This window comes from Mauremys mutica, chromosome 6 (genome assembly GCF_020497125.1).
Source record: "Mauremys mutica isolate MM-2020 ecotype Southern chromosome 6, ASM2049712v1, whole genome shotgun sequence".
NCBI classification, from domain to species: Eukaryota; Metazoa; Chordata; order Testudines; family Geoemydidae; genus Mauremys; species Mauremys mutica.
In genome coordinates this window covers 127,981,031-128,005,076 of record NC_059077.1, presented here as the reverse complement: position 1 = coordinate 128,005,076, position 24,046 = coordinate 127,981,031, and the positions used below count along the sequence as shown (strand labels likewise).

Here is a 24,046-nt window from a genome sequence, read left to right as displayed (position 1 = left end):
GTGAAACAGCCCTGTGATCCACCAGCGCTTGCAACACCATTGAGAATTACTCCTTCCAGTTTATGTCCTCTTTGACACAGTGGTTTGGTGCCAAGATAGGGATGTGCATTCTGTCGCCCCACCACAGTTAGGGAACCCCATTGCAGCAAAGACAGCCACTATGTCCTGCACATTTCCCAGAGTCACTACCCTTCTTAGCAGAAGTGAATTGATTGGATCACAGCAGCCCCCATGGTAGATTTACTCACTCCAAACTGATTCCCGACTGACCGGTAGCTGTCTGGCGTTTCAAGCTTCCACAGGGCTATTGCCACTTGCTTCTCAACTGTCAGAGCAGGTCTTAGTTTGGTATTTTTTATTCAGGGCTGGGGAAAGCAATTCACAAAGTTCCATGAAAGTGGCCTTATTCATTTGAAAGTTATGCAGCCACTGATCTTCATCCCATACCTGCATCATGATGCGGTCCCACCAGTCTGTGCTTGTTTCCCTGGCTCAGAAGCCAGGGAAACAAGCCTGGCTGCCACTGCCAATATGGGCAAATTGCTCTATTCCATGGCTTCCAGCACAGCTGTTTGTGTGGCATCACATTCTTTCCCGTAGTGCCTCCTGGCTGGGATCTGCAAATACCACATGATGTGTGAGGTGTTTGTGATGCTTACAACACCAGCATACATCTGATCAGGGTCCATGCTTGCTGTGTTATGGCATCTGTTCGTGTAACACCTTCCCCCACCTTGGGGTGCACCCTGCCAGGACCCAAAGCAATGCTCGTTTCAGGGCTTGCTGGGGCCTCAACTGTGAAGGGGGCAGGAGGGGCTCCATTGGGGGCCTCTGAGGAGGACACCAGGGAAGGGACGGTGCTACCCTCCGATGCTGCCACATCTTCCCCAGCTGGCACCATTAAATGGGAGGTGCTAGAGGGCAAAGCGGAAGGCTTGGCATCGGTGCCCCCCTTCCTGGTCTTCCAGGGGCTTCCACATTGGTGGAAAGAAGCGGAGCTCGAGCCTTCCGCTTGCCCCGATTCCCCTGTACTAGGGTCCAGCCCTCCATGGCATCGTCAGGGGGCTGGTTAACAGGGGTCGGGTCAGGGAGCAAGGGTGATGGCTCGGGGAGGCAATGGTGAGGCAGCATGAGGGAGGGAGAATTCTCCCTGGGGCAGACCCTCTCCTATGCCCGGCGGTATCCCTGCCACACCCTCCTCCACAGGCCCCGCCAGATTGCAGAAAGTGGAGGTGGGGCTCACCCGCTCATCTGGGCATGCTCGGGACAGTACCCCTTGGGCCTGAGCGGGAGCAGTGGTGGACTGGGAAGAGGGAGGGGCAGCTCCAGGCACTGGGCGGCCTGGGGCGCTGGCGATGATGGGGCAGATGTCCTGCTGGGGCTCGGGGATCCCGGATGCTCCTCTGTGCCAGGCCAAGGAGCAGTCCCTCCGGACATGTCCCATCGCCCGGCAGAGGTAGAACCAGGCCTCCCCCGTGGAATAATGCGCCCAGTAGTGGGCTCCCAGGTAGGGGACCAGGAAGGACCCCTTGAGTGCCTCACCATCACACGCCGCTGTTGAAGCTGCACTTGCCGGCGGAACGAGAGGACGGGATGGAGGGTGGGGTCTTTGCAGCCCAATGGGAGAGGACTGATAACAGAAATTGGTTGCCCAAGGGTAGAAAGGGCAGGCAGCAGGGCGGCATTGGGCAGGAAGGGAGGGATGGATGGAGGTCAGGACCAACCCAACACCCAGGTCTTCCAATGGCTCCAGGGGGACGACCACGCCCCCTACCACCAGGCCCTTCTCCACCGCCTCCTGAGTGGCAGCCTCTGAAGCTAGGAAGAAGATGACCTTTCCATACATTTTGAAGGCCGCCACGATGGCCATGGGCCCTACTACCCTTGCCAACGCCTGCACATAGGTCTCCACGCGGGGCGAGGTGGGCACCAGGAGGAAACGGACGCTGTGCTTCCTGGTCAAGGTGGGAAAGGGGCCCCGGATGCTATAGATGTTGTGTATTTGGTTGTCATGGGTTTTGTTACTATGGCAACTGAGTTAGACTATTAAGGGATAGCTCAGCCGGTTTCAACCTGCTGAGTGAGCTCTCTGTTTCTGTAAATAAAATGGAGGTTTTGGTTAGCTGTCTGCTCTCTGGCCTCAAGTGATTGCTTCCTACACCGGCTGCCCCTAGGACATAACACTGGCGATGAGGATGGGATCCTGGTGCTGCTCCAGTAACAGAAGGAAGTAGAAGTCAAGGTAAAGACCAAACAAAGAAAAAAAGCTGCTTGTTTGCACTGACTGTGAAAGTGAAACTAAAAATCATGGCTACTCTGACCAGGCCCCTGGAGCCTTTTGATGAGAATACAGAGCAATGGCATGTGTATACTGAGCGTTTTGAGCTTTTTGGTATTGCAAATGACATTACAGAAGCGAAGAAGGTGCCAATATTCTTAACTGTTGTAGGGGCTAAAACCTACTCTCTGCTACACAGCTTACTGCACCCTGTTAAGCCTGAGACTAAATCTTACAGTGACATTGTGGAAATCCTGGGGTCTCATTTCTCCCCAAAACCACTGGTAATTGTTGAAAGATATAGGTTCCACAAAAGAGACCAAAAGGAAGATGAAACAGTTGTACAATTTGTAGCCATTTTAAAAAAGCTAGCAGAACACTGGGAATTTAAAGAGATGTTAAATGATGCCCTGCGTGACAGGTTAGTGTGTGGCCTGTGCAGTGAAGCTATACGGAAGCGCCTACTGACAGAGGCTCAGCTTACATTACAGAAGGCTGTTGATATTGCTGTCTTCATGGAACTGGCTACAAGGGAGACACAATACATCGGTGCATCCCCTAGGGTGCAAAAAGTGTCACAAGAACTGACCCACAAAACGGTGCAGAGTCAAGAATGTTACCGCTGTGGTAAGCTGGGTCACCAGGCATCAGAATGCTGGTGTAAGGACCTGGTGTGTCGACACTGTGGCAAAAAGGGACACATTGAGTATGCCTGTAAACAAAAGAAAGAGGCCTGTGGTCTGGCCGACAAAAAGAGGAACCTTGCATACCCTAGAGCAGACCCAGGATGATCAAGGTGACACCTCCTCACAAGAGGAAGTGCCACTGCATGTTTTGTCTTTGGCAGCGGGCTCACATGAATACTGGGTAACCCCCTTATTGGAGGGCAAACCTATACGCATGGAACTAGACACCGGTGCAGCTGTCTCGCTGGTTCCTGAGACTGTGTATAAGGAAAAGCTACAGCATCTTCCGCTTAAGGCAACAAAAACTGTTCTGAAGACGTATACAGGTGAAGCTGTGCCCATGTTGGGCACTATTGATGTTAAGGTGGAGCTCAATGGACAGGCGGCTAAATTGCCACTGTTTGTGGTGAGAGGTGACTACCCAGCCTTAATGGGTAGGTCTTGGCTTGGGAAGATTCAGCTGAACTGGACAGAAGTGCACCAGATGACTAAAGAAGAAACCAGTCTAACCCCTATACTAAGGAAACATGCTGCTGTTTTTGGAGATGATTTGGGAAGTATGAAGGGAATCACTGTGACATTGAACATTAAACCTGGCAGTCCACCAAAATATCTGAAAGCCCGAACTGTGCCATAGGCCATCAGGCCAAAAGTTGAAGCAGACCTGGAGCGCCTGGTCACCAATGGAGTCCTAATACCAGTTACCCATAGCTCATGGGCCACTCCTATCGTTCCAATAGTGAAGAAAGATGGCTCTCTCCGGATTTGCGGTGATTTTAAAGTCACTGTCAACCCAGTGTTGTGTGCAGAGCAATACCCGCTTCCCCGCATCGATGACCTCTTCGCAGGCCTGGCTGGGGGACAAAAGTTCAGTAAGATTGATCTGAGTCAAGCATATTTACAGATGCACGTCGATGAGAAGTCCCAAGAGCTGTTGACTATTGTGACTCATAAGGGGCTTTATCGATACTGTCGCCTAGCCTTCGGAATAACATCTGCTCCCGCCCTGTTCCAGAGGGCTATGGACCAGATCTTGTGTGGCTTGTCGGGAGTTCAGTGCTATCTGGATGATATCCTGGTCACTGGAAGAAATGAAGAGGATCACTTAAAGAATTTAGAGGCTACCCTACAAAGACTGGAAGAGTATGGCCTACGAGTTCGCAAAGACAAGTGTGAATTCTTCAAGCCCTCTGTTGAATATTTGGGACACATCATCGATTCTGCAGGTCTTCATAAGGCCCCTGCAAAAGTTAAAGCTATTGTGGAGGCTCCCCCACCTCGAAATGTAAGCCAGCTACGCTCATTTCTAGGACTACTGAACTATTATGGAAAGTTCATCTCACAGTTAGCCACACTGCTAAAACCACTTCATGAGCTCCTTGGGCAGAACAAGGCCTGGAAGTGGACTGAAGCCTGTGATGTTGCATTTAACAAAGCTAAGGATGCATTGTTAAATTCTGAAGTTCTGATCCATCCTTACCCCTGCAATTGGCCTGCGATGCTTCCCCTTATGGAGTGGGAGCGGTCGTGTCACACATTATGCCTTTGGGAGAAGAAAGACCTATTGCTTTTGCTTCACGCACTCTAAGCAAAGCAGAAACTAACTACGCCCAAATCGAACGTGAGGCATTAGGAATTGTTTTTGGAATTAGGAAGTTTCATCAGTACCTGTTTGGGTGAAAGTTTACTCTTCTTACAGACCATCGACCTCTGACATCAATTTTTGGACCCTACACAGGCATTCCCCCATTAGCTGCTAGTCGTATGCAACGTTGGGCATTGATACTTTCTGCACACACATATGAAATATCGGAAATCCACTCTGCACGGCAATGCAGATGGCCTCTCAAGGTTGCCTTTACCGGTCAAACATCAAGATAGTACCCAAAAGGAAATCTTCTACTTTGAACAGGTAGAGAATACACCCATCACTGCTACTCAGATAAAGAAGGCAACCCGCGTTGACCCAGTATTATCCCAAGTTATGGACCTGGTGATGCATGGAAAATCTCGACAAACCTCTCCGGTCTCACCCGACCTTGTTCCCTACATGTCCAGGCGGACGGAGTTATCGGTCCAATCTGGTTGTTTGTTGTGGGGGAGGCGTGTCATTATTCCACCACCCCTGAGATCACAGATGTTAGAACAGCTACATTCCGGTCACTGTGGAATAGTGCGCATGAAGGAAATTGCACGAAGCTATTTTTGGTGGCCTAGATTGGACAGTGCTATTGAAGAGAAGGCAAAAGCTTGTATGTCATGTCAGAGTGTAAGAAATGCACCCCAGTGGGCACCCCTACACCCATGGGACTGGCCTGAAAACCCGTGGCAACGTATTCACGTTGACTTTGCTGGCCCCCTTGAAGGAAGCATGTTCTTGGTGGCAGTAGATGCCCATTCTAAACGGCCAGAAGTCTCTATAATGCAGTCCACTACTGCAGAGAGTACTATCCAAAAACTATGAGGACTCTTTAGTCGTTTTGGTCTGCCAGAACAACTTGTGAGCGACAACGGACCGCAGTTCGTCTCTCAGGAGTTTCAAAATTTTATGAAGGCAAATGGGATACACCACATCACGTCAGCACCATATCATCCGTCCACCAACGGATTAGCTGAAAGATTTGTGCAGACAATGAAAAACGCTTTGAAATCAGCAAAGGGACAACACTCCATTCAAAAGCGTCTGGATACCTTCTTACTTTCCTATAGAAACACACCTCATGCTACGACCCAGGCTTCCCCAGCCTTTCTAATGATGGGACGACAGCTGCGCACTTGCTTTGATCTGCTGAAACCTTCTGAACCCAGACAAACTGTGCAACATCAGCAGCAATATCAAGTAATCAGACGGGCACCCAGAGCAAAAGACCGAACCTTTAGCCCAGGACAGCCAGTTTTGGCTCGGAATTATACTTCCAGAGCTAAATGGGTTCCGGCCACAGTCATCACTCAAACAGGACCTGTTTCCTATACAGTCCGGACTGCAGAGAATCTTACCTGGCGGCGACATGTAGATCAGCTGTTGCCAGGTCATGCCAGTCTTCAGGACCCATCTGCAGTTGAGGGGTCTGACTTCACCCCTTCTGGTGAGACACCGAATCATGAGTCACCTGTTCCTGACTGTTCTCCTCCATTACTGCCGGCAGCTGAGATACCCCTTTGCCCAGCACGAGCTGATACCACCTCCTCACCTATTCGTGCTGCGGACCCTGAGCCCCTAGTACTTTCGGGTGCAACAACACCAGAAGTTCGCCGTAATCCACCTAGAGACAGAAGGCCTCCTCATCGGCTGGATCTTTAGTTAGGGCGAACCCACGGTTATGGGGCAAAATAATCCCCAGGGTTTAGCCGGGAATGGAGGCAGTCTACCCTCCTTCTCTAGTTTAGTGTGTGTTTTATTTAGGGGATGTTCTTATTAGGGGGGGAGGAATATGTTGTGTATTTGGTTGTCATGGGTTTTGTTACTATGGCAACTGAGTTAGACTATTAAGGGATAGCTCAGCGGGTTTCAACCGGCTGAGTGAGCTCTCTGTTTCTGTAAATAAAATGGAGCTTTTGGTTAGCTGTCTGCTCTCTGGCCTCAAGTGATTGCTTCCTACACCGGCTGCCCCTAGGACATAACAATAGATAGTAGCGGAGGCGGCGGTCGGAGGAGATGATGTTGCGGTGGGCAGGGGGGCCGCTGCCGCCACCTGGGCATACACCCTGGGGGCCGGGGGAGGGGCACCCACAGAGCTGGTGGAAGGAGCAGCGGGGAGGAACGCTGCAGCCAGTAGCGGGGCCGCAGCAGTGGGGGCAGCCCCTGCCATGGAGGGCCCAGTCTTTTTAGTGGGATCCTTACCCTTCTTCTTTCCCTGACCTTTCCTGCCAGCTGGGGGGCTCCCCCCGAATCGGAAGGGACGAGGCACGTGGCAGCAATGGAGGTCTCCCCGGTACTTGCCGCTGCCCCAGCGGAGGCGGTGGCAGGTGGTTCAGCAGCGGCGGTTGAGGTAGAGGCTAGGGAAGTGGACGCGTGGGCAGCAGGGCCCATTTGAGGCATCTCTCCCGCTGTGTCCTCCGCCATAATGAGAGCGGGGAGGGGGACAAACAGCGAAAGGGGGTAGGGAAGGGAGGCGACCACTCCTCCCCGCTCGGCTGCAGGCAGGGGAGGAGGGCGCCAGAAGGGGAGGGCTAAATGGGCAGAGGGGGCTATCAAGGACTTGGGGGGGTGTCGGTCACCGACTCGAGGTGGAAATCCGGCTCCTCTAGCTGCACTAGGGGATTGGGGGATACAACAACATGGGGGGGTGCAGTGAACAGGGGCAAACTCAAACAGGGAAGGGGTACAAGCGCTCAGCAGGGGGCATGGGCACACAAGGGCTGGGGCTAATCAGGGCTGGGGGACCACAGGGGTAGGGGAAACAGCAGGGCTGGAAGTGGGGCAGAGGAAACAAGGGGCTGGCTTCAGGGCTGGGGCGGGACAATCGGGGCTGCAGAGGGAAACGGGTGGGGCAGACAAACAAACTGAAGCTGGGGCTAGGGAGGGGGGTGCACGCCCATGAGCGCTTGCACTGAATGTCAGTACATGCTGGCTGCTGCTGCAGGCCCAAATGGTGGCAGTGGGCGCGGCAAGCCAGGCGAGCGGCTCAGTCCCAGAGGCAGGAGCTCGAGGCAGATGGTAAACAGCCAGTGGGGGTGGTGGAGGGGGCAGCAGTGGGGGGGGGGGGGGTGAAGGGGAACACAGATGGACCAGGCTCCACGTCACACCCCAGTGTCCCCACAAACACAGTCCAGACCCCCACCACAAGAGCACAGTTTGAAAAATACTCAGTCCTTAAGTGCCCCCTCCACGGTGGTCTTCAGAGTCTCTACGTGCTCCCCCAGCAGCAGGCAGCACTCTCCTTCTCCTTCTCGGGGCTCCAGCAGCTCCCCAGCAGTAAACACAACAGCTCCAGGTGGTGGTCTAGTGGCCAGGCAGGAGGGACCCTGCTCAGATGGTGATGGTGGTGTCCTCAGTAACAAGGGCCGGAGCTGGGGTCCCTCGCTCCCCTCCTCTGGGGAGCAGGCCAGCAGCCCCCAGGGGCTGTAGTTGGAGTAACAACAGCAACCGAGGGGCAAGGGGGAATCTACTACCCAACCAGCAAGCAGATAGCAGAGAAAGGTGATGGGTGGTGGTGTCTAACCCAGCCAGGGGAGCAGCTGGAGTAGTAACAGCAGCAGCAGTCCCCTCCTTCCTTCCCTCTACAGCAGAGGAATAGAAGGGAGATACACTACTGGCCACTGGAGAAGCAGGTGTCTGTTCCTTGAGTGACCAGAGCCGGGACTGCTCCAGGTTAATGAGAACACCTGACTCCAATTAACCTGCTAAGACTCAGGTGAGGCTGGTAAGCACCTGACTCTAATTAAAGCCCCTCTGATGCTATAAAAGGGCTCACTCCAGTCAGGCCAGAGGAGCAGAAGTGTGTGTAAGGAATTGGGAGCAAGAGGTGTGCAAGAAGCTGAGAGTGAGTAGGCATACTGCTGGAGGACTGAGAAGTACAAGTGTTATCAGACACCAGGAGGAAGGTCCTGTGGTGAGGACAAAGAAGGTGTTGGGAGGAGGCCATGGGGAAGTAGCCCAGGGAGTTGTAGCTGTCGTGCAGCTGTTCCAGGAGGCACTCTAGACAGCTGCAGTCCACAGGGCCCTGGGCTGGAACCCAGAGAAGAGAGCGGGCCTGGGTTCCCCTCAAACCTCCCAACTCCTGATCCAACCCAGGAGGAATTGACCTGGACTGTGGCTTCTACCAGAGGGGAAGGTCTCTGAGGTGAGCAAATCTGCCAATAAGCACAGGACCCACCAAGGTAGAGGAGGAACTTTGTCACAACACCTTTAACATCATTATAATACAATAGATGAGGAGTATTTGTGGCACTTTAGAGACTAACAAATTTATTTGGGCATAAGCTTTTGTGGGCTAGAACCCAGTTCATCAGATGCATGGAGTGGAAAAATACTTGTTAACTGGCACCTCTACATGTTTTCCTTGCTTTGAAAACTGCTTTAAAACTGTGGAGCAGATTGGCAGGTACTCAGTGTAGTTCCATTGAGTTGAATAGATTTGCACCAGCTGAGAAGCTGGCATGCTCTCTCTCGCGCTCTCTCTATTGCTTTTGGAACTTCATTAGAGTTGTTTATTAAACAATACATATTGAATTCCTTTGTCTTGCTTTTTAAAATATACCATGGTAGATATTTGTGACTGGGGAAGTACAGAAAGGATACAGAATAGCTATGTCTTATGGTGAGGATAGTAGCTGTCATGTGGAGAATTCAGAAGCCTCACAAATGATTAATTATGATAGCCCTTAAATCATTATGTACCCAAATCCTATGGATAATGTAGCACTTCACACCTTTCTTGGGGGGCAGGTGGCATTGTGCAAGTTACAAGGCCTTAAGCTTCAGATAATAATTCTCCTACGGCTCTCCAAATGGTAACCTGTCTTTGAAAGAGCTGCTGGTCTGTATATTACTTGTCTCAACCATCTGGAAATAGAGGAACAAAAAGAAACGGAGTAGCAGATTGCAGAAAATATCTTGCTGTAACGATTTGCACTGTTGTGGAATAACAACTGCACTTACATGACTCTAACACCTGCATGAGGAAAGGTAAATTGAGGATGGGATGTTGAAATCTTGTTTTTCTAAAGAGGACATTTTAACATAGGAAAATTTTCTTTTTGTTTAAAATTAGAAGGATCTTTCCAGGAAACTGCACTGGAGACATTTCTGATTGGTGTCACATAACAAAAATCTAGTTTGAGAAGTTAAAAAAAAAAAAACCAGGGCAGATGCTTGATATACTAATTAACTTCCAGTTTGTATAAGAAAATGCAATAGCGAGGGAGGAGGAAGCTTGGCACACAGATTGTGTTGCAACACTGTCAAGTAACGTTATCAAAGTTTGTTAGGAAGCAATTTCCTGAAGAAAAGTTTTACTAAACCGTTTGCACATCTTTCTTGCTTCCTGACCTGAGCCCAAACGAGGTCACGCAGAATTAAAAAGAGTTCAGAATTACAGATGTATCCCCATAATGTGTTACTGCAAGCAACCCAAAGACAGTAAAAGGCATGGTAAGCTTTTGTTTCCTTTGCTCTTGTAATACACAGCCTTTTGGTTAGGTGGCTTAAATCTTCTCACTTTATATTGGAGGATCTCTTGGTATGGATGACAAAGTAGCACAAATTTCGTGTGTGTGTAGCTCACCAGTCTCACCTAAATTTTCTGGGGCAATAGATCTACTAGACCCAGCAACAGCTTGCACCAGCAATGTCTCAGGCCCCTACGTGGGACATGCAACCGAAAAGGTACAAGTGAGAAAAATGAGGTTAATGAAAATCAGTGAGAGGGATCTGAAAGAGCAAATGGCCAAACAAATATTAATATGTGGAAGTCTCATAGGAAGATACCAAATGCCTAATCCAAAGCCCACTGAAATCAATAGAAACACTCAGGGCCTGATCCAAAGCCCATTTGGAATCAGTGAGAGTCTAACATTGATCTACTGCACAGGTTTCGGGAACATGCTCGGCGAGTGCCCACATGGCTTTCCCCTTAGAGCATTAAGGATGAATACGCTTGTTTTTCCATGCAGCAAGTGCCCACCTCCTTTCCCACATCTATTTCCTCCTGCTTCCCTCTATCAAATGAGCTTTCTTCCATGACCAGCTTTCCCATCCCCCTAACTACCACAACACAAGCATCCTGAGCAACTGCAGCCTCCAGCTCCTCACCCATCTCCTACCCTTAGCCCTGGCTCCCCTCTCACTCATGCTGGCAGTTTCTTCCTGCTTCTGGCCAGTGCATCCTGTTGCCCCATGCTGGTCCAGGCCTGCAGGTGATAGGCTGAGGGAGAATTGTTGAGCTCTTGGAAGAGGAAGGTGGAATGGCTCAGAACTGACTCCTCTTGTGAGTTCTAACCTGCTCCACCTCCCAGTACTGAAAAAGGTACTAGGGTTAACTTCAAATCTGCTGTGGATTTAGTACTTGGTCCAGAATTTGATCTCTGTTTCACTGGTATAAATCCAAAGCATTGAGATGAATGGAGTTACTCTGCAATTGCAGTGATGGAACTGATATCAGAACATGACCAGAGAATCAAACTCTATCCAGAGGTGGATCCGTTCAATCCCATTGATTTAATTTATTCCTTGAGATTACCTAGTTTGGCATAATTCTATTTAATTATACCTTTGTGTTGAATTCACTGTGTGAGCCTATACACTGCATACTTGAGTATGAACATTTATTTGGTATGTTTGAGGCTCACATGGCTAATTTTATTTTAAAGCATGATCACTGTAATTGCTAGTCTATTTCAGGGTGTGATCACTCACTTCAGTCTCCTTATCTTTCTTTAAAGAATGAAAAGTCAAAAGTTAATGTAACTTTATGGCTGAGCATTGAAACACACAGAAATCAGGAAATTCAGATATTATTCCTACCCAGCCAGGTTGCTCATATTAAAGCAAAGCATGAACAACATATACAGTAATGCAAAAGACTTTACTACATATGAGCAATGGATCTGTAGTGGGAATTCTAATTTAGAATTTCTTATCTCTTGTGTGTGTGGGGAAAAATTTGCAATATGCAAGCACAGCCTATGCTCCAGGGGCTTTTGTGATCCTCTTTCTAATAGTAATATATCAGTAGACATTGCAGAAAGAGAAGATTTTTGCTGTTCAGCTTTCTATTGGCAGATCCTCAGCTAGGGTAATAATGAAGCTATAACAACTTACACCAGCTCAGGATCTGCCCCCCAGTACAGTAAACTAAGTAATCAAACACATTTCCCAAGAAGCTGAAAAAAATGTTCACTATATCCTAGATTATCAGAGTTGGAAGAGACCTCAGGAGATCTAGTCCAACCCCCTGCTCAAAGGGGGACCAATCCCCAGACAGACTTTTGCCCTGGATCCCTAAACAGCCCCCTCAAGGATTGAACTCACAACCCTGGGTTTCAGCAGGCTGTCTCAAACCACTGAGCTATCCCTCCCTTGCTTCTAACTACAGCTGGTGAAACTATGCACTTCAAATAATTCTACATATGAGTTTAGCCTTTTTTCTTCCCAATTTCTTCCTAATGTATGACCTATTCATAAATATTAGTTAGACAAACAACTTGCAGCCTATGGGCTGTTGGTGAACTTCTAATTTGTCATTCATACTTTGTTACCTACAATAAGTAACATGGGGTAAAATTGTGACCCTATTGAAGTCAATGGCAAAACTTACATTGACTTCAACAGGGCCAGGACTTCACTCCTGGTTTGTTTCCACTAACCAGAGAGCTCCTCTGCACCAAAGTTGCATTGGTTTAACTGAAGGTGTTATTCAAAAAATAGTTAACCAGTGTAGAAGGCTATGCAGATGCTCTTCCTTCAGTTTAAAGCAAGCTTTGAGCACAAGGAGGTAACAGCACACCAGCTTTGGTCTTGCCAGGACATGAATTTCCTCAGCCTAGACCACTTCTGCACACAATCTGTGGAGGGAACAGAGAAGTTGAGCCACAACAGTCTATGAAAGGAGCGTCACAGCAAACTGGGGCATTACAAACCATTGGGTACACACTCGGATTTCTGTGTATAAATACCATGCCAGGCTGGATGCAAGGCCTGGCAGCAGCCATGCAAAACTTACTTGCTACTCTGCACCATTGTCATGCTCTATTGAGTAAAGCAAGGTGACTAATTCCCGATTGCCCACCTTGAGGTTTGACTGTAGTGAAGACAGTCACATTTTGGTTTAGCTGATTAGGGACAGGGTCATGCTACACCAAAATAAACCATTCAAATCAAAAGAAGTTTCCATGTAGAGATTTGCACCAGTTGAGCGAAACAAATGCAAACGTGGGTGTAGAAACGCCAAGATTTTTTTTTTGAAAGGAGCATAACAAATTATTAATAATGTAATGTAAATCACTGGCCGTGGGGCAGCTGCCCCTTTTGCCCCCTGGTGACGGTGGCCTGGGGAGGGGGGGCAAAAGGGGCAATGACATTAAAGTGCTGCCATGGCAGTGCTTTAAGGAAGGTCCTTTGCTGTGGCAGCATGTTAATGTTGGCTAGGTATGAGCCGGTACTGGCTTCTTACCAGTACGCCATACTGGCCTACTTTCACGCCGACCGTACCCCACTCACAGTGATTGTCCTTGGTCAGTGAGGACCCAGGGTTCAGAGGTACATCTGTGTGAGTTCACCTCCCACCTGGAGAAGAAGACACCTGGCTTGCTCTGCCATCTGAGCACTTGCTCTGGCCAGCTGCTTGGGCTGCTGGCTGCCCATCAGTCACCTTCCGCTGCTACCTACCTCTCTGCTGTGGCCTCTTCAGGTCAGTCTCTCAATGATTTTTAGCTTTTTGCAGATTGGGGGGGCCCCCACAAGTGATTTCAGCTCTGAACATTTAAAATAACAAAGACTCCTAATAAAGCCTATTTAGCTCTTGCTTTGAATAGCAGGGAAGAACAGGTTAAACCAAACTGGGACACTTCAGGACACGCTACACCTTCTGACTAGGCAACTCAGCCCATTCTCTACCTACCTACCTTTCCTAGGCCTCTGGCATTGGAGCCCCTGGCTTAATGATGTCCTTTCAGCTGAGGGCGACCGCCTCATTTGGGCCAGGTTAAGCACAGTTCTGCTCCCTTTCTTCTTACAATAATGACAAAAACACTGATAACAGCATTTCACTACTCCTGCCTGCAGTGATTTGTAATCCGACACCAGCCAAAGTTGATCACTTTGAGCAGCACACTGCTCTATCTGCTGGATATCTAAGCAGAGTAGGCGTGTTCATGTAAATACAGTTTGCTCCTGAAGTCTATCCCCATCCCAGCTAGCTGTCAGGGGAGAATTCATTCAGACCCTGCTTACATCAACTAATTTCTAGCATGAATGTTTGTATAAATAACCATTCATCCTGAAATTTATAAAACATCCAAGTTTACAGACTTTATAAAACAGCTGGCAGTTGCCTGAATATGCCCAATTAATATTAAGATCCTATGCATACTAGTGGCTCATTTGCTCATATTCAACCCTGCCCCCCATTCCTCCCTCCAGCTCTGCTCACAACTCCTGTAAGACACACACAGGTATCCAGAGTAACTGCATTTTGTTTTTTTTAACATGGAACCTTTTTATTCTCAATGAGATATCTGTACAGTCAAGTCACACATACTTTAAACTTCTGAAGAATGGAGTTAGAGCCCTAGAATTCAGTGACAAACAAACAGTGTGGCATGTTAGAACAGTTAAGTGTTTATGCTTCAAAAGTAGCCAGGAAGTTTGAGACCACTTCTTTCAGCTTGGCATCTGTTTGTTCAGAGATCTTCCCATCAGTCCTGATTTTGCTGGGTGTTATCCCTTGCCTTGTTCATGGAGGACAGGGAATAGAGATGGATTTTAAGGGGGAAGGGACCATTTTGACCACCGTACCATGGCCCAGTGAGAGAAACTCACCCAGTGAGGCCTAGAACAGTGATTCTTAATCATTTTGGGCTAGAACAGTGATTCTCAATCATTTTGGGCACAGGACTCATTTGTAAATGTTTATAGCCTGTTGTGACCTAGTAAATAGTCTGGGGGTGAAAGGCCCTGGGGTGGTTTCAGTTAGGCCCTGCATCCCAGGAGGGTTGGGCTCTGCCTGGCATGCACCCCATAGCAGCAGCTCCTGTGCTGCAGGGCTGGCTGGGCTTGGCTTTCTGCTCTGGGCGTTGCAACCTGTCTGAGCGGAGTTCTGACCTGGCTCATGGGCTCGCAGCGCCACTCCTGCAGGTTTGGCCTACCCAGACTCCCATCATCCTGATGGCTGGGCCAAGCCTGAGTGGTGCTTGGACCATAGGCGCTGACTCAGTGGGTGGGCCAGGGCTGGAGCACCCATGGAAAAAAAATAGTGCGTGCTCAGCACCCACTGGTGGGCCCTGCCAGTCAACTCCTCCCCTTCCCCCCAGCACCTCCTTCCTGCCGCCAGTCAGCGGTTCAGCAGTGGGCAGGAGGTGCTGGGGGGAGAGGGTGGCACAGGGGCAGGAAGAGGTGGAGGGAGGGAAGGGTGTGCTTGGGGGCAGGGCCGGCTCCAGACCCCAGCGCGCCAAGCGCGCGCTTGGGGCGGCATTTTCCCGGCAGGGCGGCAGGTGGCTCCGGCGGACTTTTCGCAGTCATGCCTGCAGAAGCTCCACCGGCGCCACGGGACCAGAGCCCCCTCCGCAGCCACGTCTGCAAGAGGTCCCCCGGAGCCGCGGGAACGGCGACCGGCAGCGCGCCCCCTGCAGCGTGCTGCCCTGCTTGGGGCGGCCGGATTCCTAGAGCCGCCCCTGCTTGGGGGAGGGGGCGAAAGGTGGCAAGAAATAGGGTGATCAGACAGCAAGTGTGAAAAATCAGGACTGGGGGTGGGGGGTAATAGGTACCTATATTTAAAAAAAAAAAAGGACCCAAAAATTGGGACTGTCCCTATAAACTTGGGGCATCTGGTCATCCTAGCGGGCAGAGGCAGGGTGAGCGTGTAGCTGGGGCAGGAGGAGGCAGGGTGGGCTGGGGTGGGTCCTCGGGGGAAGTGGTGGTAGAGCGGGGGTTGAGCACCACCAGGGAAATGAGCAAGTCGGTGCCTGTGGCTGGGACCCCAGAGGTTGCAATGCCTGGAGCAGGGAGGAGAGCCCGGGGGACCGGAGCCGTCAGGGGACCCTTTGAAACACCCTGCATGGCAGGAGCCCAGCCCGAGACACACCCCGTCCCTGACCGCCCAGGGGCTGCGTTGCAGCAGCTGGTGGCTCGCGCCCCCCCCCCAGGTGCCCGGCTGCGCGGGAGGCTGCGCGGACCGGACGCCCGCTGCGCGCATCGCCCTTTTAAGAGGCGGGCCGGGTCGCCACGTGCGGCGTGTGAGTGACGGCGCGACATAAACAGCAGCAGCCGCCGGGAGCCGCGTTTGACCGATAATAACCTCCCCGCGCGGCGCTGCCGGGCAGCTATAAAAGGAGCGGCGGGTTCGCGCCCCTCGCCTTGCAGCAGCTCCCGGGCGGCCGCGCAGCTCACCGCACTGCTCCGCGCCGCGGGGAGACCGCCGGGGCAGCCAGGTAGGGCTCGGCTGGCCGGCGCTCGCTGGCCGGGGTTGGGGGCTCGGTTTGCAGCGGGGCTGTCCGGGGTTGGGGGCTCGGGGCTCGGGGCTGGGCTGTGTCTGGAGCGGCGCTTCTAGCGAGCTTTGTTTGCAGGGTCGCGTCTCTCTGTAACCCTGGGGCAGCCCCCCAGTCTCTCCCCGCTTCACCCGCGCGGGACAGGCTCCTTTGCGGCTTGCCCCCCCCCCCGTTCCCCGCTTCTCCCCTCCCCTGCGTGTTACAGGGATTTGTTCGCGTCCAGTCACTGACACAAGGTGCCCCGGTGTTGCGGTTCTTCTCCTTTAGTCACGGGCTCGCCAGCTCGAGCACGAGCTAACCAGGGCCAGTCCGGCTGGGGCAGGGGGACACCTCTTTGCCCAAGAACTGCTTTGTTCTCCCCCGGTGACCAGACAGCAAGTGTGAAAAGTCAGGATGGGGTGGGGGGTAGTAGGAGCCTATATAAGAAAAAGACCCCAAAATCGGGGCTGTCCCTATAAAATCGGGACATCTGGTCACCCCCCCCCCTTTCCGCTTTCTCAGAAGGAGCCTCAAGCTGGGGCTGCTGAGGCAGGAAGGGAGGGAAGCCCAAACAGACAGACTAGCTAGAATTGACCGAGAGTAACCCCGGGCGTGTGAGCTCTGGTTCCTTAGAAAAATAACAATTGAAGACATCATCCTGGCCAAGCTGTTTTTGCACACACCGCCGGTGCCTGGCTTGGGGACTGGGCATTCGCTTCCAGGAGAAAAATGATTCTTGCAGGAGAGACTCCAGCTCCAAGGAATGTTGTTTGCAAGAAAAAAGATTGAAAGGATCCTGCGAAAGAGAGGGGAAAATGGAAAAATAGCTAGCTGCTGATCAACTCAAGGCTACCTTGTGAATTTCATGGTTTCCTGTTCCATTTCCAGTGACTTAGGAGCCCTGCCTGGGAGCATGTTTGTGCAGAATAGAAAGAAGTGTTTGGGACTAGGGGAGTGCTTTTTATTTTTCTGAACAGCATAGTTCACTTTATTTGGGGTTCTTGTGGGGTACATATTTCATGCTCCCTGCATTTATTCCTCCATTGTGCGATGTGAAAGCCTAATGGGTCAGAATCGGATCTCAGCTACAGCAGTGTCAATCCATTAAAGTCAGTGGAATTATTCCAGATGCCTACAAGATCAAAATCTGCCCCAGGACTTCTTTATGAGTGACAGCAACTTTAAGGGAGTGTTACATCCTTTGTTTCTACGTTATAGCTGATTACCCTAAATTGGTACATTATAACCTATTATCAGCCTATTATAAACACTGATGTTTGATTTCTATTTTTTTAAAAAGTATCAAAATAATGCAACGAGATTCAAGTTGCAACTTGAAAACCGCTGATATTTTTCACCAAAAATTCCTTTTCGTTCTAGCACAGATAACACATTAAAAATTCAAATGAACATTTCCCAATTCTTGTTTTTGATGATAAAAACATAAATAAAAATAAAGACACAAAATATAGTTTTAACCTAAATACAATCTTTTTTTAACCTCAGGGAAACATTTAGGGCAGATTTTCTGGTGGGGTGAATTAGGTAAGCCAGTGTGTTCAAATGTTTGGTTGAATTGGTGCCTAAATGGAAACCGAGCTTTCTTGAAAATCTGGCCACGTTAATAAATTAAAATACTAAAACCCAAACAGTGGATCCTATGTATAATCAAACACTATTCACAGTAGAAAACAAATGTGCTTTAATTTTCATGATGTTTCATTAAAAACTGGTGTGATAAAGGTCCTTATGCAGTGCTTTATAACCCCAAAGGAAGCATTGTTAAAGCACAACCAAAATCAAGCTCATAGTGAGGTTTAATAGGGATTATGGTGAGGGAAAAGGAAATGAAATGCAAATGTGCCTTGTGCCTAGCTCTTACTGCACATTTTGCGTCTTTTAAGAAATCCAAATGGAAGTATATGATGAGACATCCCGGAAACAGATGGATCATTGTGAGCTTCTGTGGTGCCCTTGCAGACTGTTATGCTAAATACATAATATCAGGGACTCTTGGTGTACTATATTCATGACATAACATGACAGATGTAACTGCACTTTCTGAGCCACTACAATCCATTGTCAATGGGAGCCTGAATGTATGCAAAAATAATGCTGTGCAATCTGTGCCTTGCATTGCACCTGCCTATTAACAGCCAGACTCTGATACCTTTAGTCACACTGAGTAGCACCTTACTCCACAAATAGCCCAACTTCAGTGGGGCTCCATGGGAAATAAATTTCTACTCAACTGTTTTTGAGTCATGCAGTAAAGTGCTATGCATAGCTGCAATGGGTAGCTAACCACTGGAACAGATTACGAAGGGGATAATATCGCTTGGAGTCTTCAAACTGAAATAGTATGTCTTTTAAAAAGAGCTGCTCGGTTTTGACCAGATATTACTAGGTTAGATGCAGGAATTGCTGGGTGAAATTCTCTGGCCTGTGTTATGCAGGCCAGGTTAGATTATTGCAGTGAGGCCTTACAATCTCTGAGTCAATGTTAGTAAGCTGCCCCCAAATAGTCACACTTAAATTCTCCTTAAAAAAACAAACTCCATTTAAAAAAAAAAAATTCAAATCCACTCTTCTCCATTATGTCGGTGTTCTAAGTGTGAAATAAGCATCCCGAAATGCAGTTGACTCTCGACTTTTTGGCATTTGCAAAAGTTGTGATGGCCTAATATACATATTATAAAGTTCCCAAATATGGCTCAATATTAAATAATGCAAACAAATATAAAAAAAAGTACAGAATGACCTCTTCACCACAGACCCTAATTGTGCCATCTATTCGATAATAAGGTGTTTTTGGAAAAATCTGTAAATACCTATGTACAGCATAGACAGTAGAGCGTTTTATAGGATTAAATTCTAAACAGTAATGGTGCCAATCACTGGCTGAATACTGTGGGCCTAATTCTCATTCACATTAGGTTCTTTAGTATAAATTTCAGCCCAGCCTTGTATGTTTTAGAAGTTGTTTCAACTCTCCAATATTTCCATCATATTTAAATTTCAGCCTGCTTATTCCAGCCTGCTCCTCCGAACAAAAAAACAAGCAAATGCGACATTCACAATGTCTTTAAAAAACATCAGACCTAAGGGCCAATCCTGCAGTCTTTACTCAAGCAACATTCCCATTGACTTCCTTGCAGCAGGGTTTATGGAGTTTTTGTAATGAGGTTTTGTTCTCATTTACTGCAAGGTGAATCAGAAGTAACCTCAGGGTAGAATCTAACCCGGAGTATGAGAGTGCAGAGTTCAGTCATAAATTAATCAAATGAGATGTGATTTCAAAGGAAAGTCTTCTCTAGGCTACACATGGGGTGCAATGCCATTGATGGAGAGTTCCCAGGTGTGCGAATGGTGGCAGAATTTGGCCCACAAAAACATGGAAATACAGAGTTATGCCTATAGGTCTATCCTTTTAACCCATCCCACCATGTCTGAGTATTACATCGCTTATAGGCTTTGGGCAATGGGGAACATTGTTTACCACATGAGCTGCACTGCCTAGACCAGTGGTCTCCAAACTTTTTTGATCGTGCACCCCATCAGTAAAAAAATTTTGAGCATGCACCTCCAATATATGTATATTCATTTATGTATAAATTATATACATGTACTACTGTACTAATATATTATGTACATTATAAAACATACACAAAAATAGAAATTAAAAAAGGATGAGAGAGAGATGAAATAATTAAAAAAAATATTGTTTGTTTTATTAACGGTACAAAAAACCTTTTTGCTCTCACAAAAATATTAATATTTTTAGTGAGAGCAATGTGATTGAATATGCTTCATTATTTCTGAAAATCTTGGTTTAACACTTTGATACAGCGATTCGAAAGTCTGGGTTAGGTTTGGGGTTCGGGAGGGCGCTCAGGGTGGGGGTGCGGGGTCTGAGAGGGAGTTAGGGTGCTCAGGGTGGGGTCAGGGAAGGAGTTAGGGTGTGGGAGGGCGCTCAGGGCTGGGGCAGGCAGGAGGGGCAGCTCCTGTTTGGTGCAGGGGGTGTGCAGGTGGCTCTGCACAGCACGGCACCGCCCCCATGGCCGCGATTCTGGGAGCCACCCCCTCTCCCCCCCATGCCAGGCAGGACCACTGGGAATGCAGGGACGTTGGGGGCTGCAGGGCCCTGGGCTAAGGGGGCCCCAGGGCCCTGGCTTGCAGCTCTAAAGCCCCTATCGGAATGTGGTCCTGCGATCACAGGGCGGAGGACTCAGGAGGAGCAGGGGCAGCCGCGCAGCCAGTGGCCAGAGAGAAGCTCCGCTTTCCCCGTCAAAGCCCCACTTCTCTCCAGCCGGCTTTGAAGAGGAAAGCGCTGCTTCTTTCCCACCACTGGCTGCACGGCTGCCCCTGCTCCTCCACGGGCCGGAGGACTCAGGACTGGATTCTGAAAGGGGCTTTAGATCTGCAGGCTGGGGCCCCCTTAGCCCCCCAGGGCCCTTCAGCCCCAAAAGCCCCTGTTTTCCAGGTGGCCCTGCCTGCCTGGGGGGGGAGGGGGCATCTTCCCCGCTCGCTTGCTCCCTCCCTCCTCTGGCTGCCCCCCCCTTTTTTTTCCCCTCCGGCGACGCTCCTCCTGCCATGTTGCCCTTGTGCACTGGTGGCGCTCCTCCTGCCGTGCCCCCCAATGGATTGTCCAGCGCACCCCCTGGGTGCACACACCCCACTGTGGAGACCACTGGCCTAGATACTGTGTTACCTAGAACTGATATGGGAACTCATGGTTGGAATTTCACCCCCAAATGAGAAGTTAGGCACAAAGGGCATGATTGTAACTCCATTGAAGTCCATGGTGGTGTTTTTGATTTACCTTGGTGTAAGTGAGAGCAGAATCAGTCCTAATCTTTTAATTTAACTCCAGATTTCCTTACTTTCCATGGTGATGTGGGGGGAGCAAATTTTCTCTTGGTGTAAACTGACAGAGCTTCATCGACTTCAGCAGAGCTCTTCTAGCTTCTATCAGCTGAGAATTTGACTGTGGAACTTAAATATTATTTTAATCTATTTTTGTGTGTACATACCCGGCGTATGCAGTTGTGGAGTATGTTAAGAATATACATTAGATATGTATTATTGATCCTGCAAAAGAGAGAGGGATACTTTAAAAATACATTCCAGACTTTAGCCATACTTCTGAACACAGTAAGGAATCTGAAAATGCTAGACATCAGAAGAATGTTAATGTCACTATGTCCCAGTTATTGATGGAATATGTTAATAGATTTTTTTTCTGTGTTCTGTTATGGGTAGGTTTTATAAAGGGAAAAGGCTAGTTCTGCCCTTTTTTTTTCTTAAGCATTTGTCATTGGACAAAGACGTGATCTCGCCTCAAGGACTGTGGCAGAGAGGCAGAGTAGGATGGAAAACTGTTGATGCAGCTTTTCTGATAAAACAGCCTAACATCATGGACAGATAAAGAACACTTGGAGCATTTTATTATTCTGAGCAGTAGGGTAAAAGGTTGATTAAAGATTATAATAGGAATGAACATCAGAGCCTGTAGTTTAAACAGGATAAATATCCACATGCAAGTTGACTTCTTATGCCTGTTAGTTATTTTCTGTGGGAGTGCTGCTTAGAAGAATGCTAGCTTAATCCAGTAAAGGACCATTTTGCATTATGTTAACTTCATTAGGGAACAATTGACATTAGACAGGAAAAAAAGAGTAGTTCCAAGACTGTACCAGTTTGGGCTAGACTGAAAGGTATATTCTTTGGGAATAAGCAAACAATGCCCGGGACTCTGACCGCAGAATCTAGAGAGCATTTAAAAGGAAATCTGATTTTCTCTTTTAATTGAGAGACCAAGTTAGCGGTGCCATAGAAAAGATTTGTAAGTGACCAAAAGTTATTACCCTCAGATGGTCATTTGTCCCATGTGAAATAATTTGTGGAATATCACCCCAAAAACCTCTCACTAAATTTTATACTAGTTAACAGTCCTGGGGGTTTGGGGTGCAGGAGGGGGTATGCAGTGCTGGCTCCAGGAGGGGGCTCAGGCCTGGGGGTTAGGGTGCATCCTCCCGCTGGGCAGCACTTAGCTCTGGTAGCTCCCGGTCAGTGGCGGGCACAGCAAGGGTAAGGCAGGCTCCTTGCCTACCCCGGCTCCACACTGCTCCTGGAAGGGGCCAACGCACCCCTGGGGGCAGGGGGCACATGGCTCTGTGTGCTGCCCCTCTCTGCAAGCACCACCCGGCACAGTTCTCCCGGCCAATGGGAGCTGCGGGGGTGGTGCTTGCAGGCAGGAGCAGCGCGTGGAGGGAGTGGCTGGCCACTTCTGGGAGTGGCATGGGGCTGCCTTAGTGGCAGCCATGTTGCCCACCGGAGATCACAATTGACTGGTTGGTGACCACTGACTTAGAGGGAGAGAGAGAGATTGAGTCTGCTCTACAGCCTTAGCTAACAGCCAGCTGGCTTTTAGTTCATGCAGCAGAGGCTCATGCACTAAGCTCTAGAAGTCCCAGGTTCAATCCTGCCCGCCGATATGTACAGTGCTTAGCACGATGGGGAGCAAAGTTGGGGGCGTCTGGCTATCCTAATACAAATAATACTAAAGTTAAGAGATGACTGTACCAGACACACATGAGAGCACAGTCTTTCTCAGAACTGGGGGAGCTACACCCTTCCGAGATATGTATCTCCTTGAGGACAGCAGTCAGGGAGATCTTTCTGTCCGTGTCCTCTTGCTGAGTTTAAGGCCCAAGTTTTCCCGAAGGAACAGTGCTTTCGCAGGTACGTTCTGTGCCTGCACAAAGCTGCATGTGTATAGTTGTCCTCAGAACTCACTGTGGATGCAAATATTAATTAACTTCTTTGCGTGGAATTTTCCAAAACTCTCAGCATTGGCCTAGCTCTGCTCTCACTGAAGTCAAGAGTTTCACCTGATTGATTTCAGTGGGAGCAGAGTTAGGCCGAAAGTCCCACCCCTACCTATCATTTGTTGTGGGAGCAACAGCTCTGGCCCTCCTATTTGTGGGTGCACAAACGAAGGCCATGTGAGAGCTGGTTGACATCAAGCCCTAAACAGGTAGCTCTAAAAGGTCAAAGTGACGACTGTTTATTAAACAGAACTGACCGTGTCCTGTAGTTACATAACTCTGCTGTTTAACCTAAAAAAGAAGTGTCTCAAAACTGTTTCTTTGTCTTCCTTTTAAATATTGTGTTTTTTAAATTATTATTTGCCCCATTAAACTGTGTTGGCAATTCCTGCTGTCTAGGAGTTTTTTCCATTGACTTCAGTAGAGTCAGGGTTTTACCTTTAATCCCTGTTTGCTTACAGGGGATGGACACCACATCCTCTTTTCTTGATGTTTTCTGATTCCCTCAGACCGCTTCTTACTCTCCCTGAAGCCTTTTCCCCCCCTTTCATTTCCTGTCCTCTCGGTTCTTTTTTTCTTTTACTAGAGCCTCCATCCCAGGTTCATGTCGTCATTTCACTAATGCTACATTCTAGACCCTTCTCAGTCCCAGTCACACATGGTAAGGTCTGGATTTACTGCAATATCCAGACATTTATAAGCCAGATCCTCAGCAGATACAGACCAGGTTAGTTCCTTTGACTTCAGGGGTGATAATGGAATCTGGCTGGTAATCAGAGGAGAGCTGAGGAGAAGGGTGGTTGAAGGTTTTTGAGTGTGACAGACTATATGAATCCAAGTTAAAGAGCACCCTCTGTTTGTGATATAAGTGTGCACCGCAGCAAGAATATGATAGAGAAAGGGAGTTTCTCCAAGACTTGCAGACACAGCAATGCCAAAGGAGCTGCTGTTGGTGTTCTGTGATACAAATATGCACGTGGGCAAAAACCACAAGGGGTATGAACTGTGCTTAGGAGATTTCATCCTAAACTCTATGAATGAGAGAAAAAGTGTTACTAGATATTGCTGATTAATGGATGACAGCCAGTCCATGGTTCCAAAACACAGTGAGCCATTTGATCACATATGAC

General features: G+C 48.9%; 1 protein-coding gene across 1 annotated transcript in view; it reads left to right on the top strand.

Moving 5' to 3' along the window:
• The first annotated feature begins 15,919 nt into the window (after positions 1 to 15,919).
• The window catches only part of ABCA1 (ATP binding cassette subfamily A member 1), a 134,497-nt gene continuing 126,370 nt past the window's right edge, over positions 15,920 to 24,046 (top strand). Inside the window, exon 1 of the mRNA XM_045022061.1 lies at positions 15,920 to 16,050. The gene's annotated coding sequence lies outside the window, so the exon portion shown is untranslated. The remainder of the gene's footprint in view (positions 16,051 to 24,046) is intronic.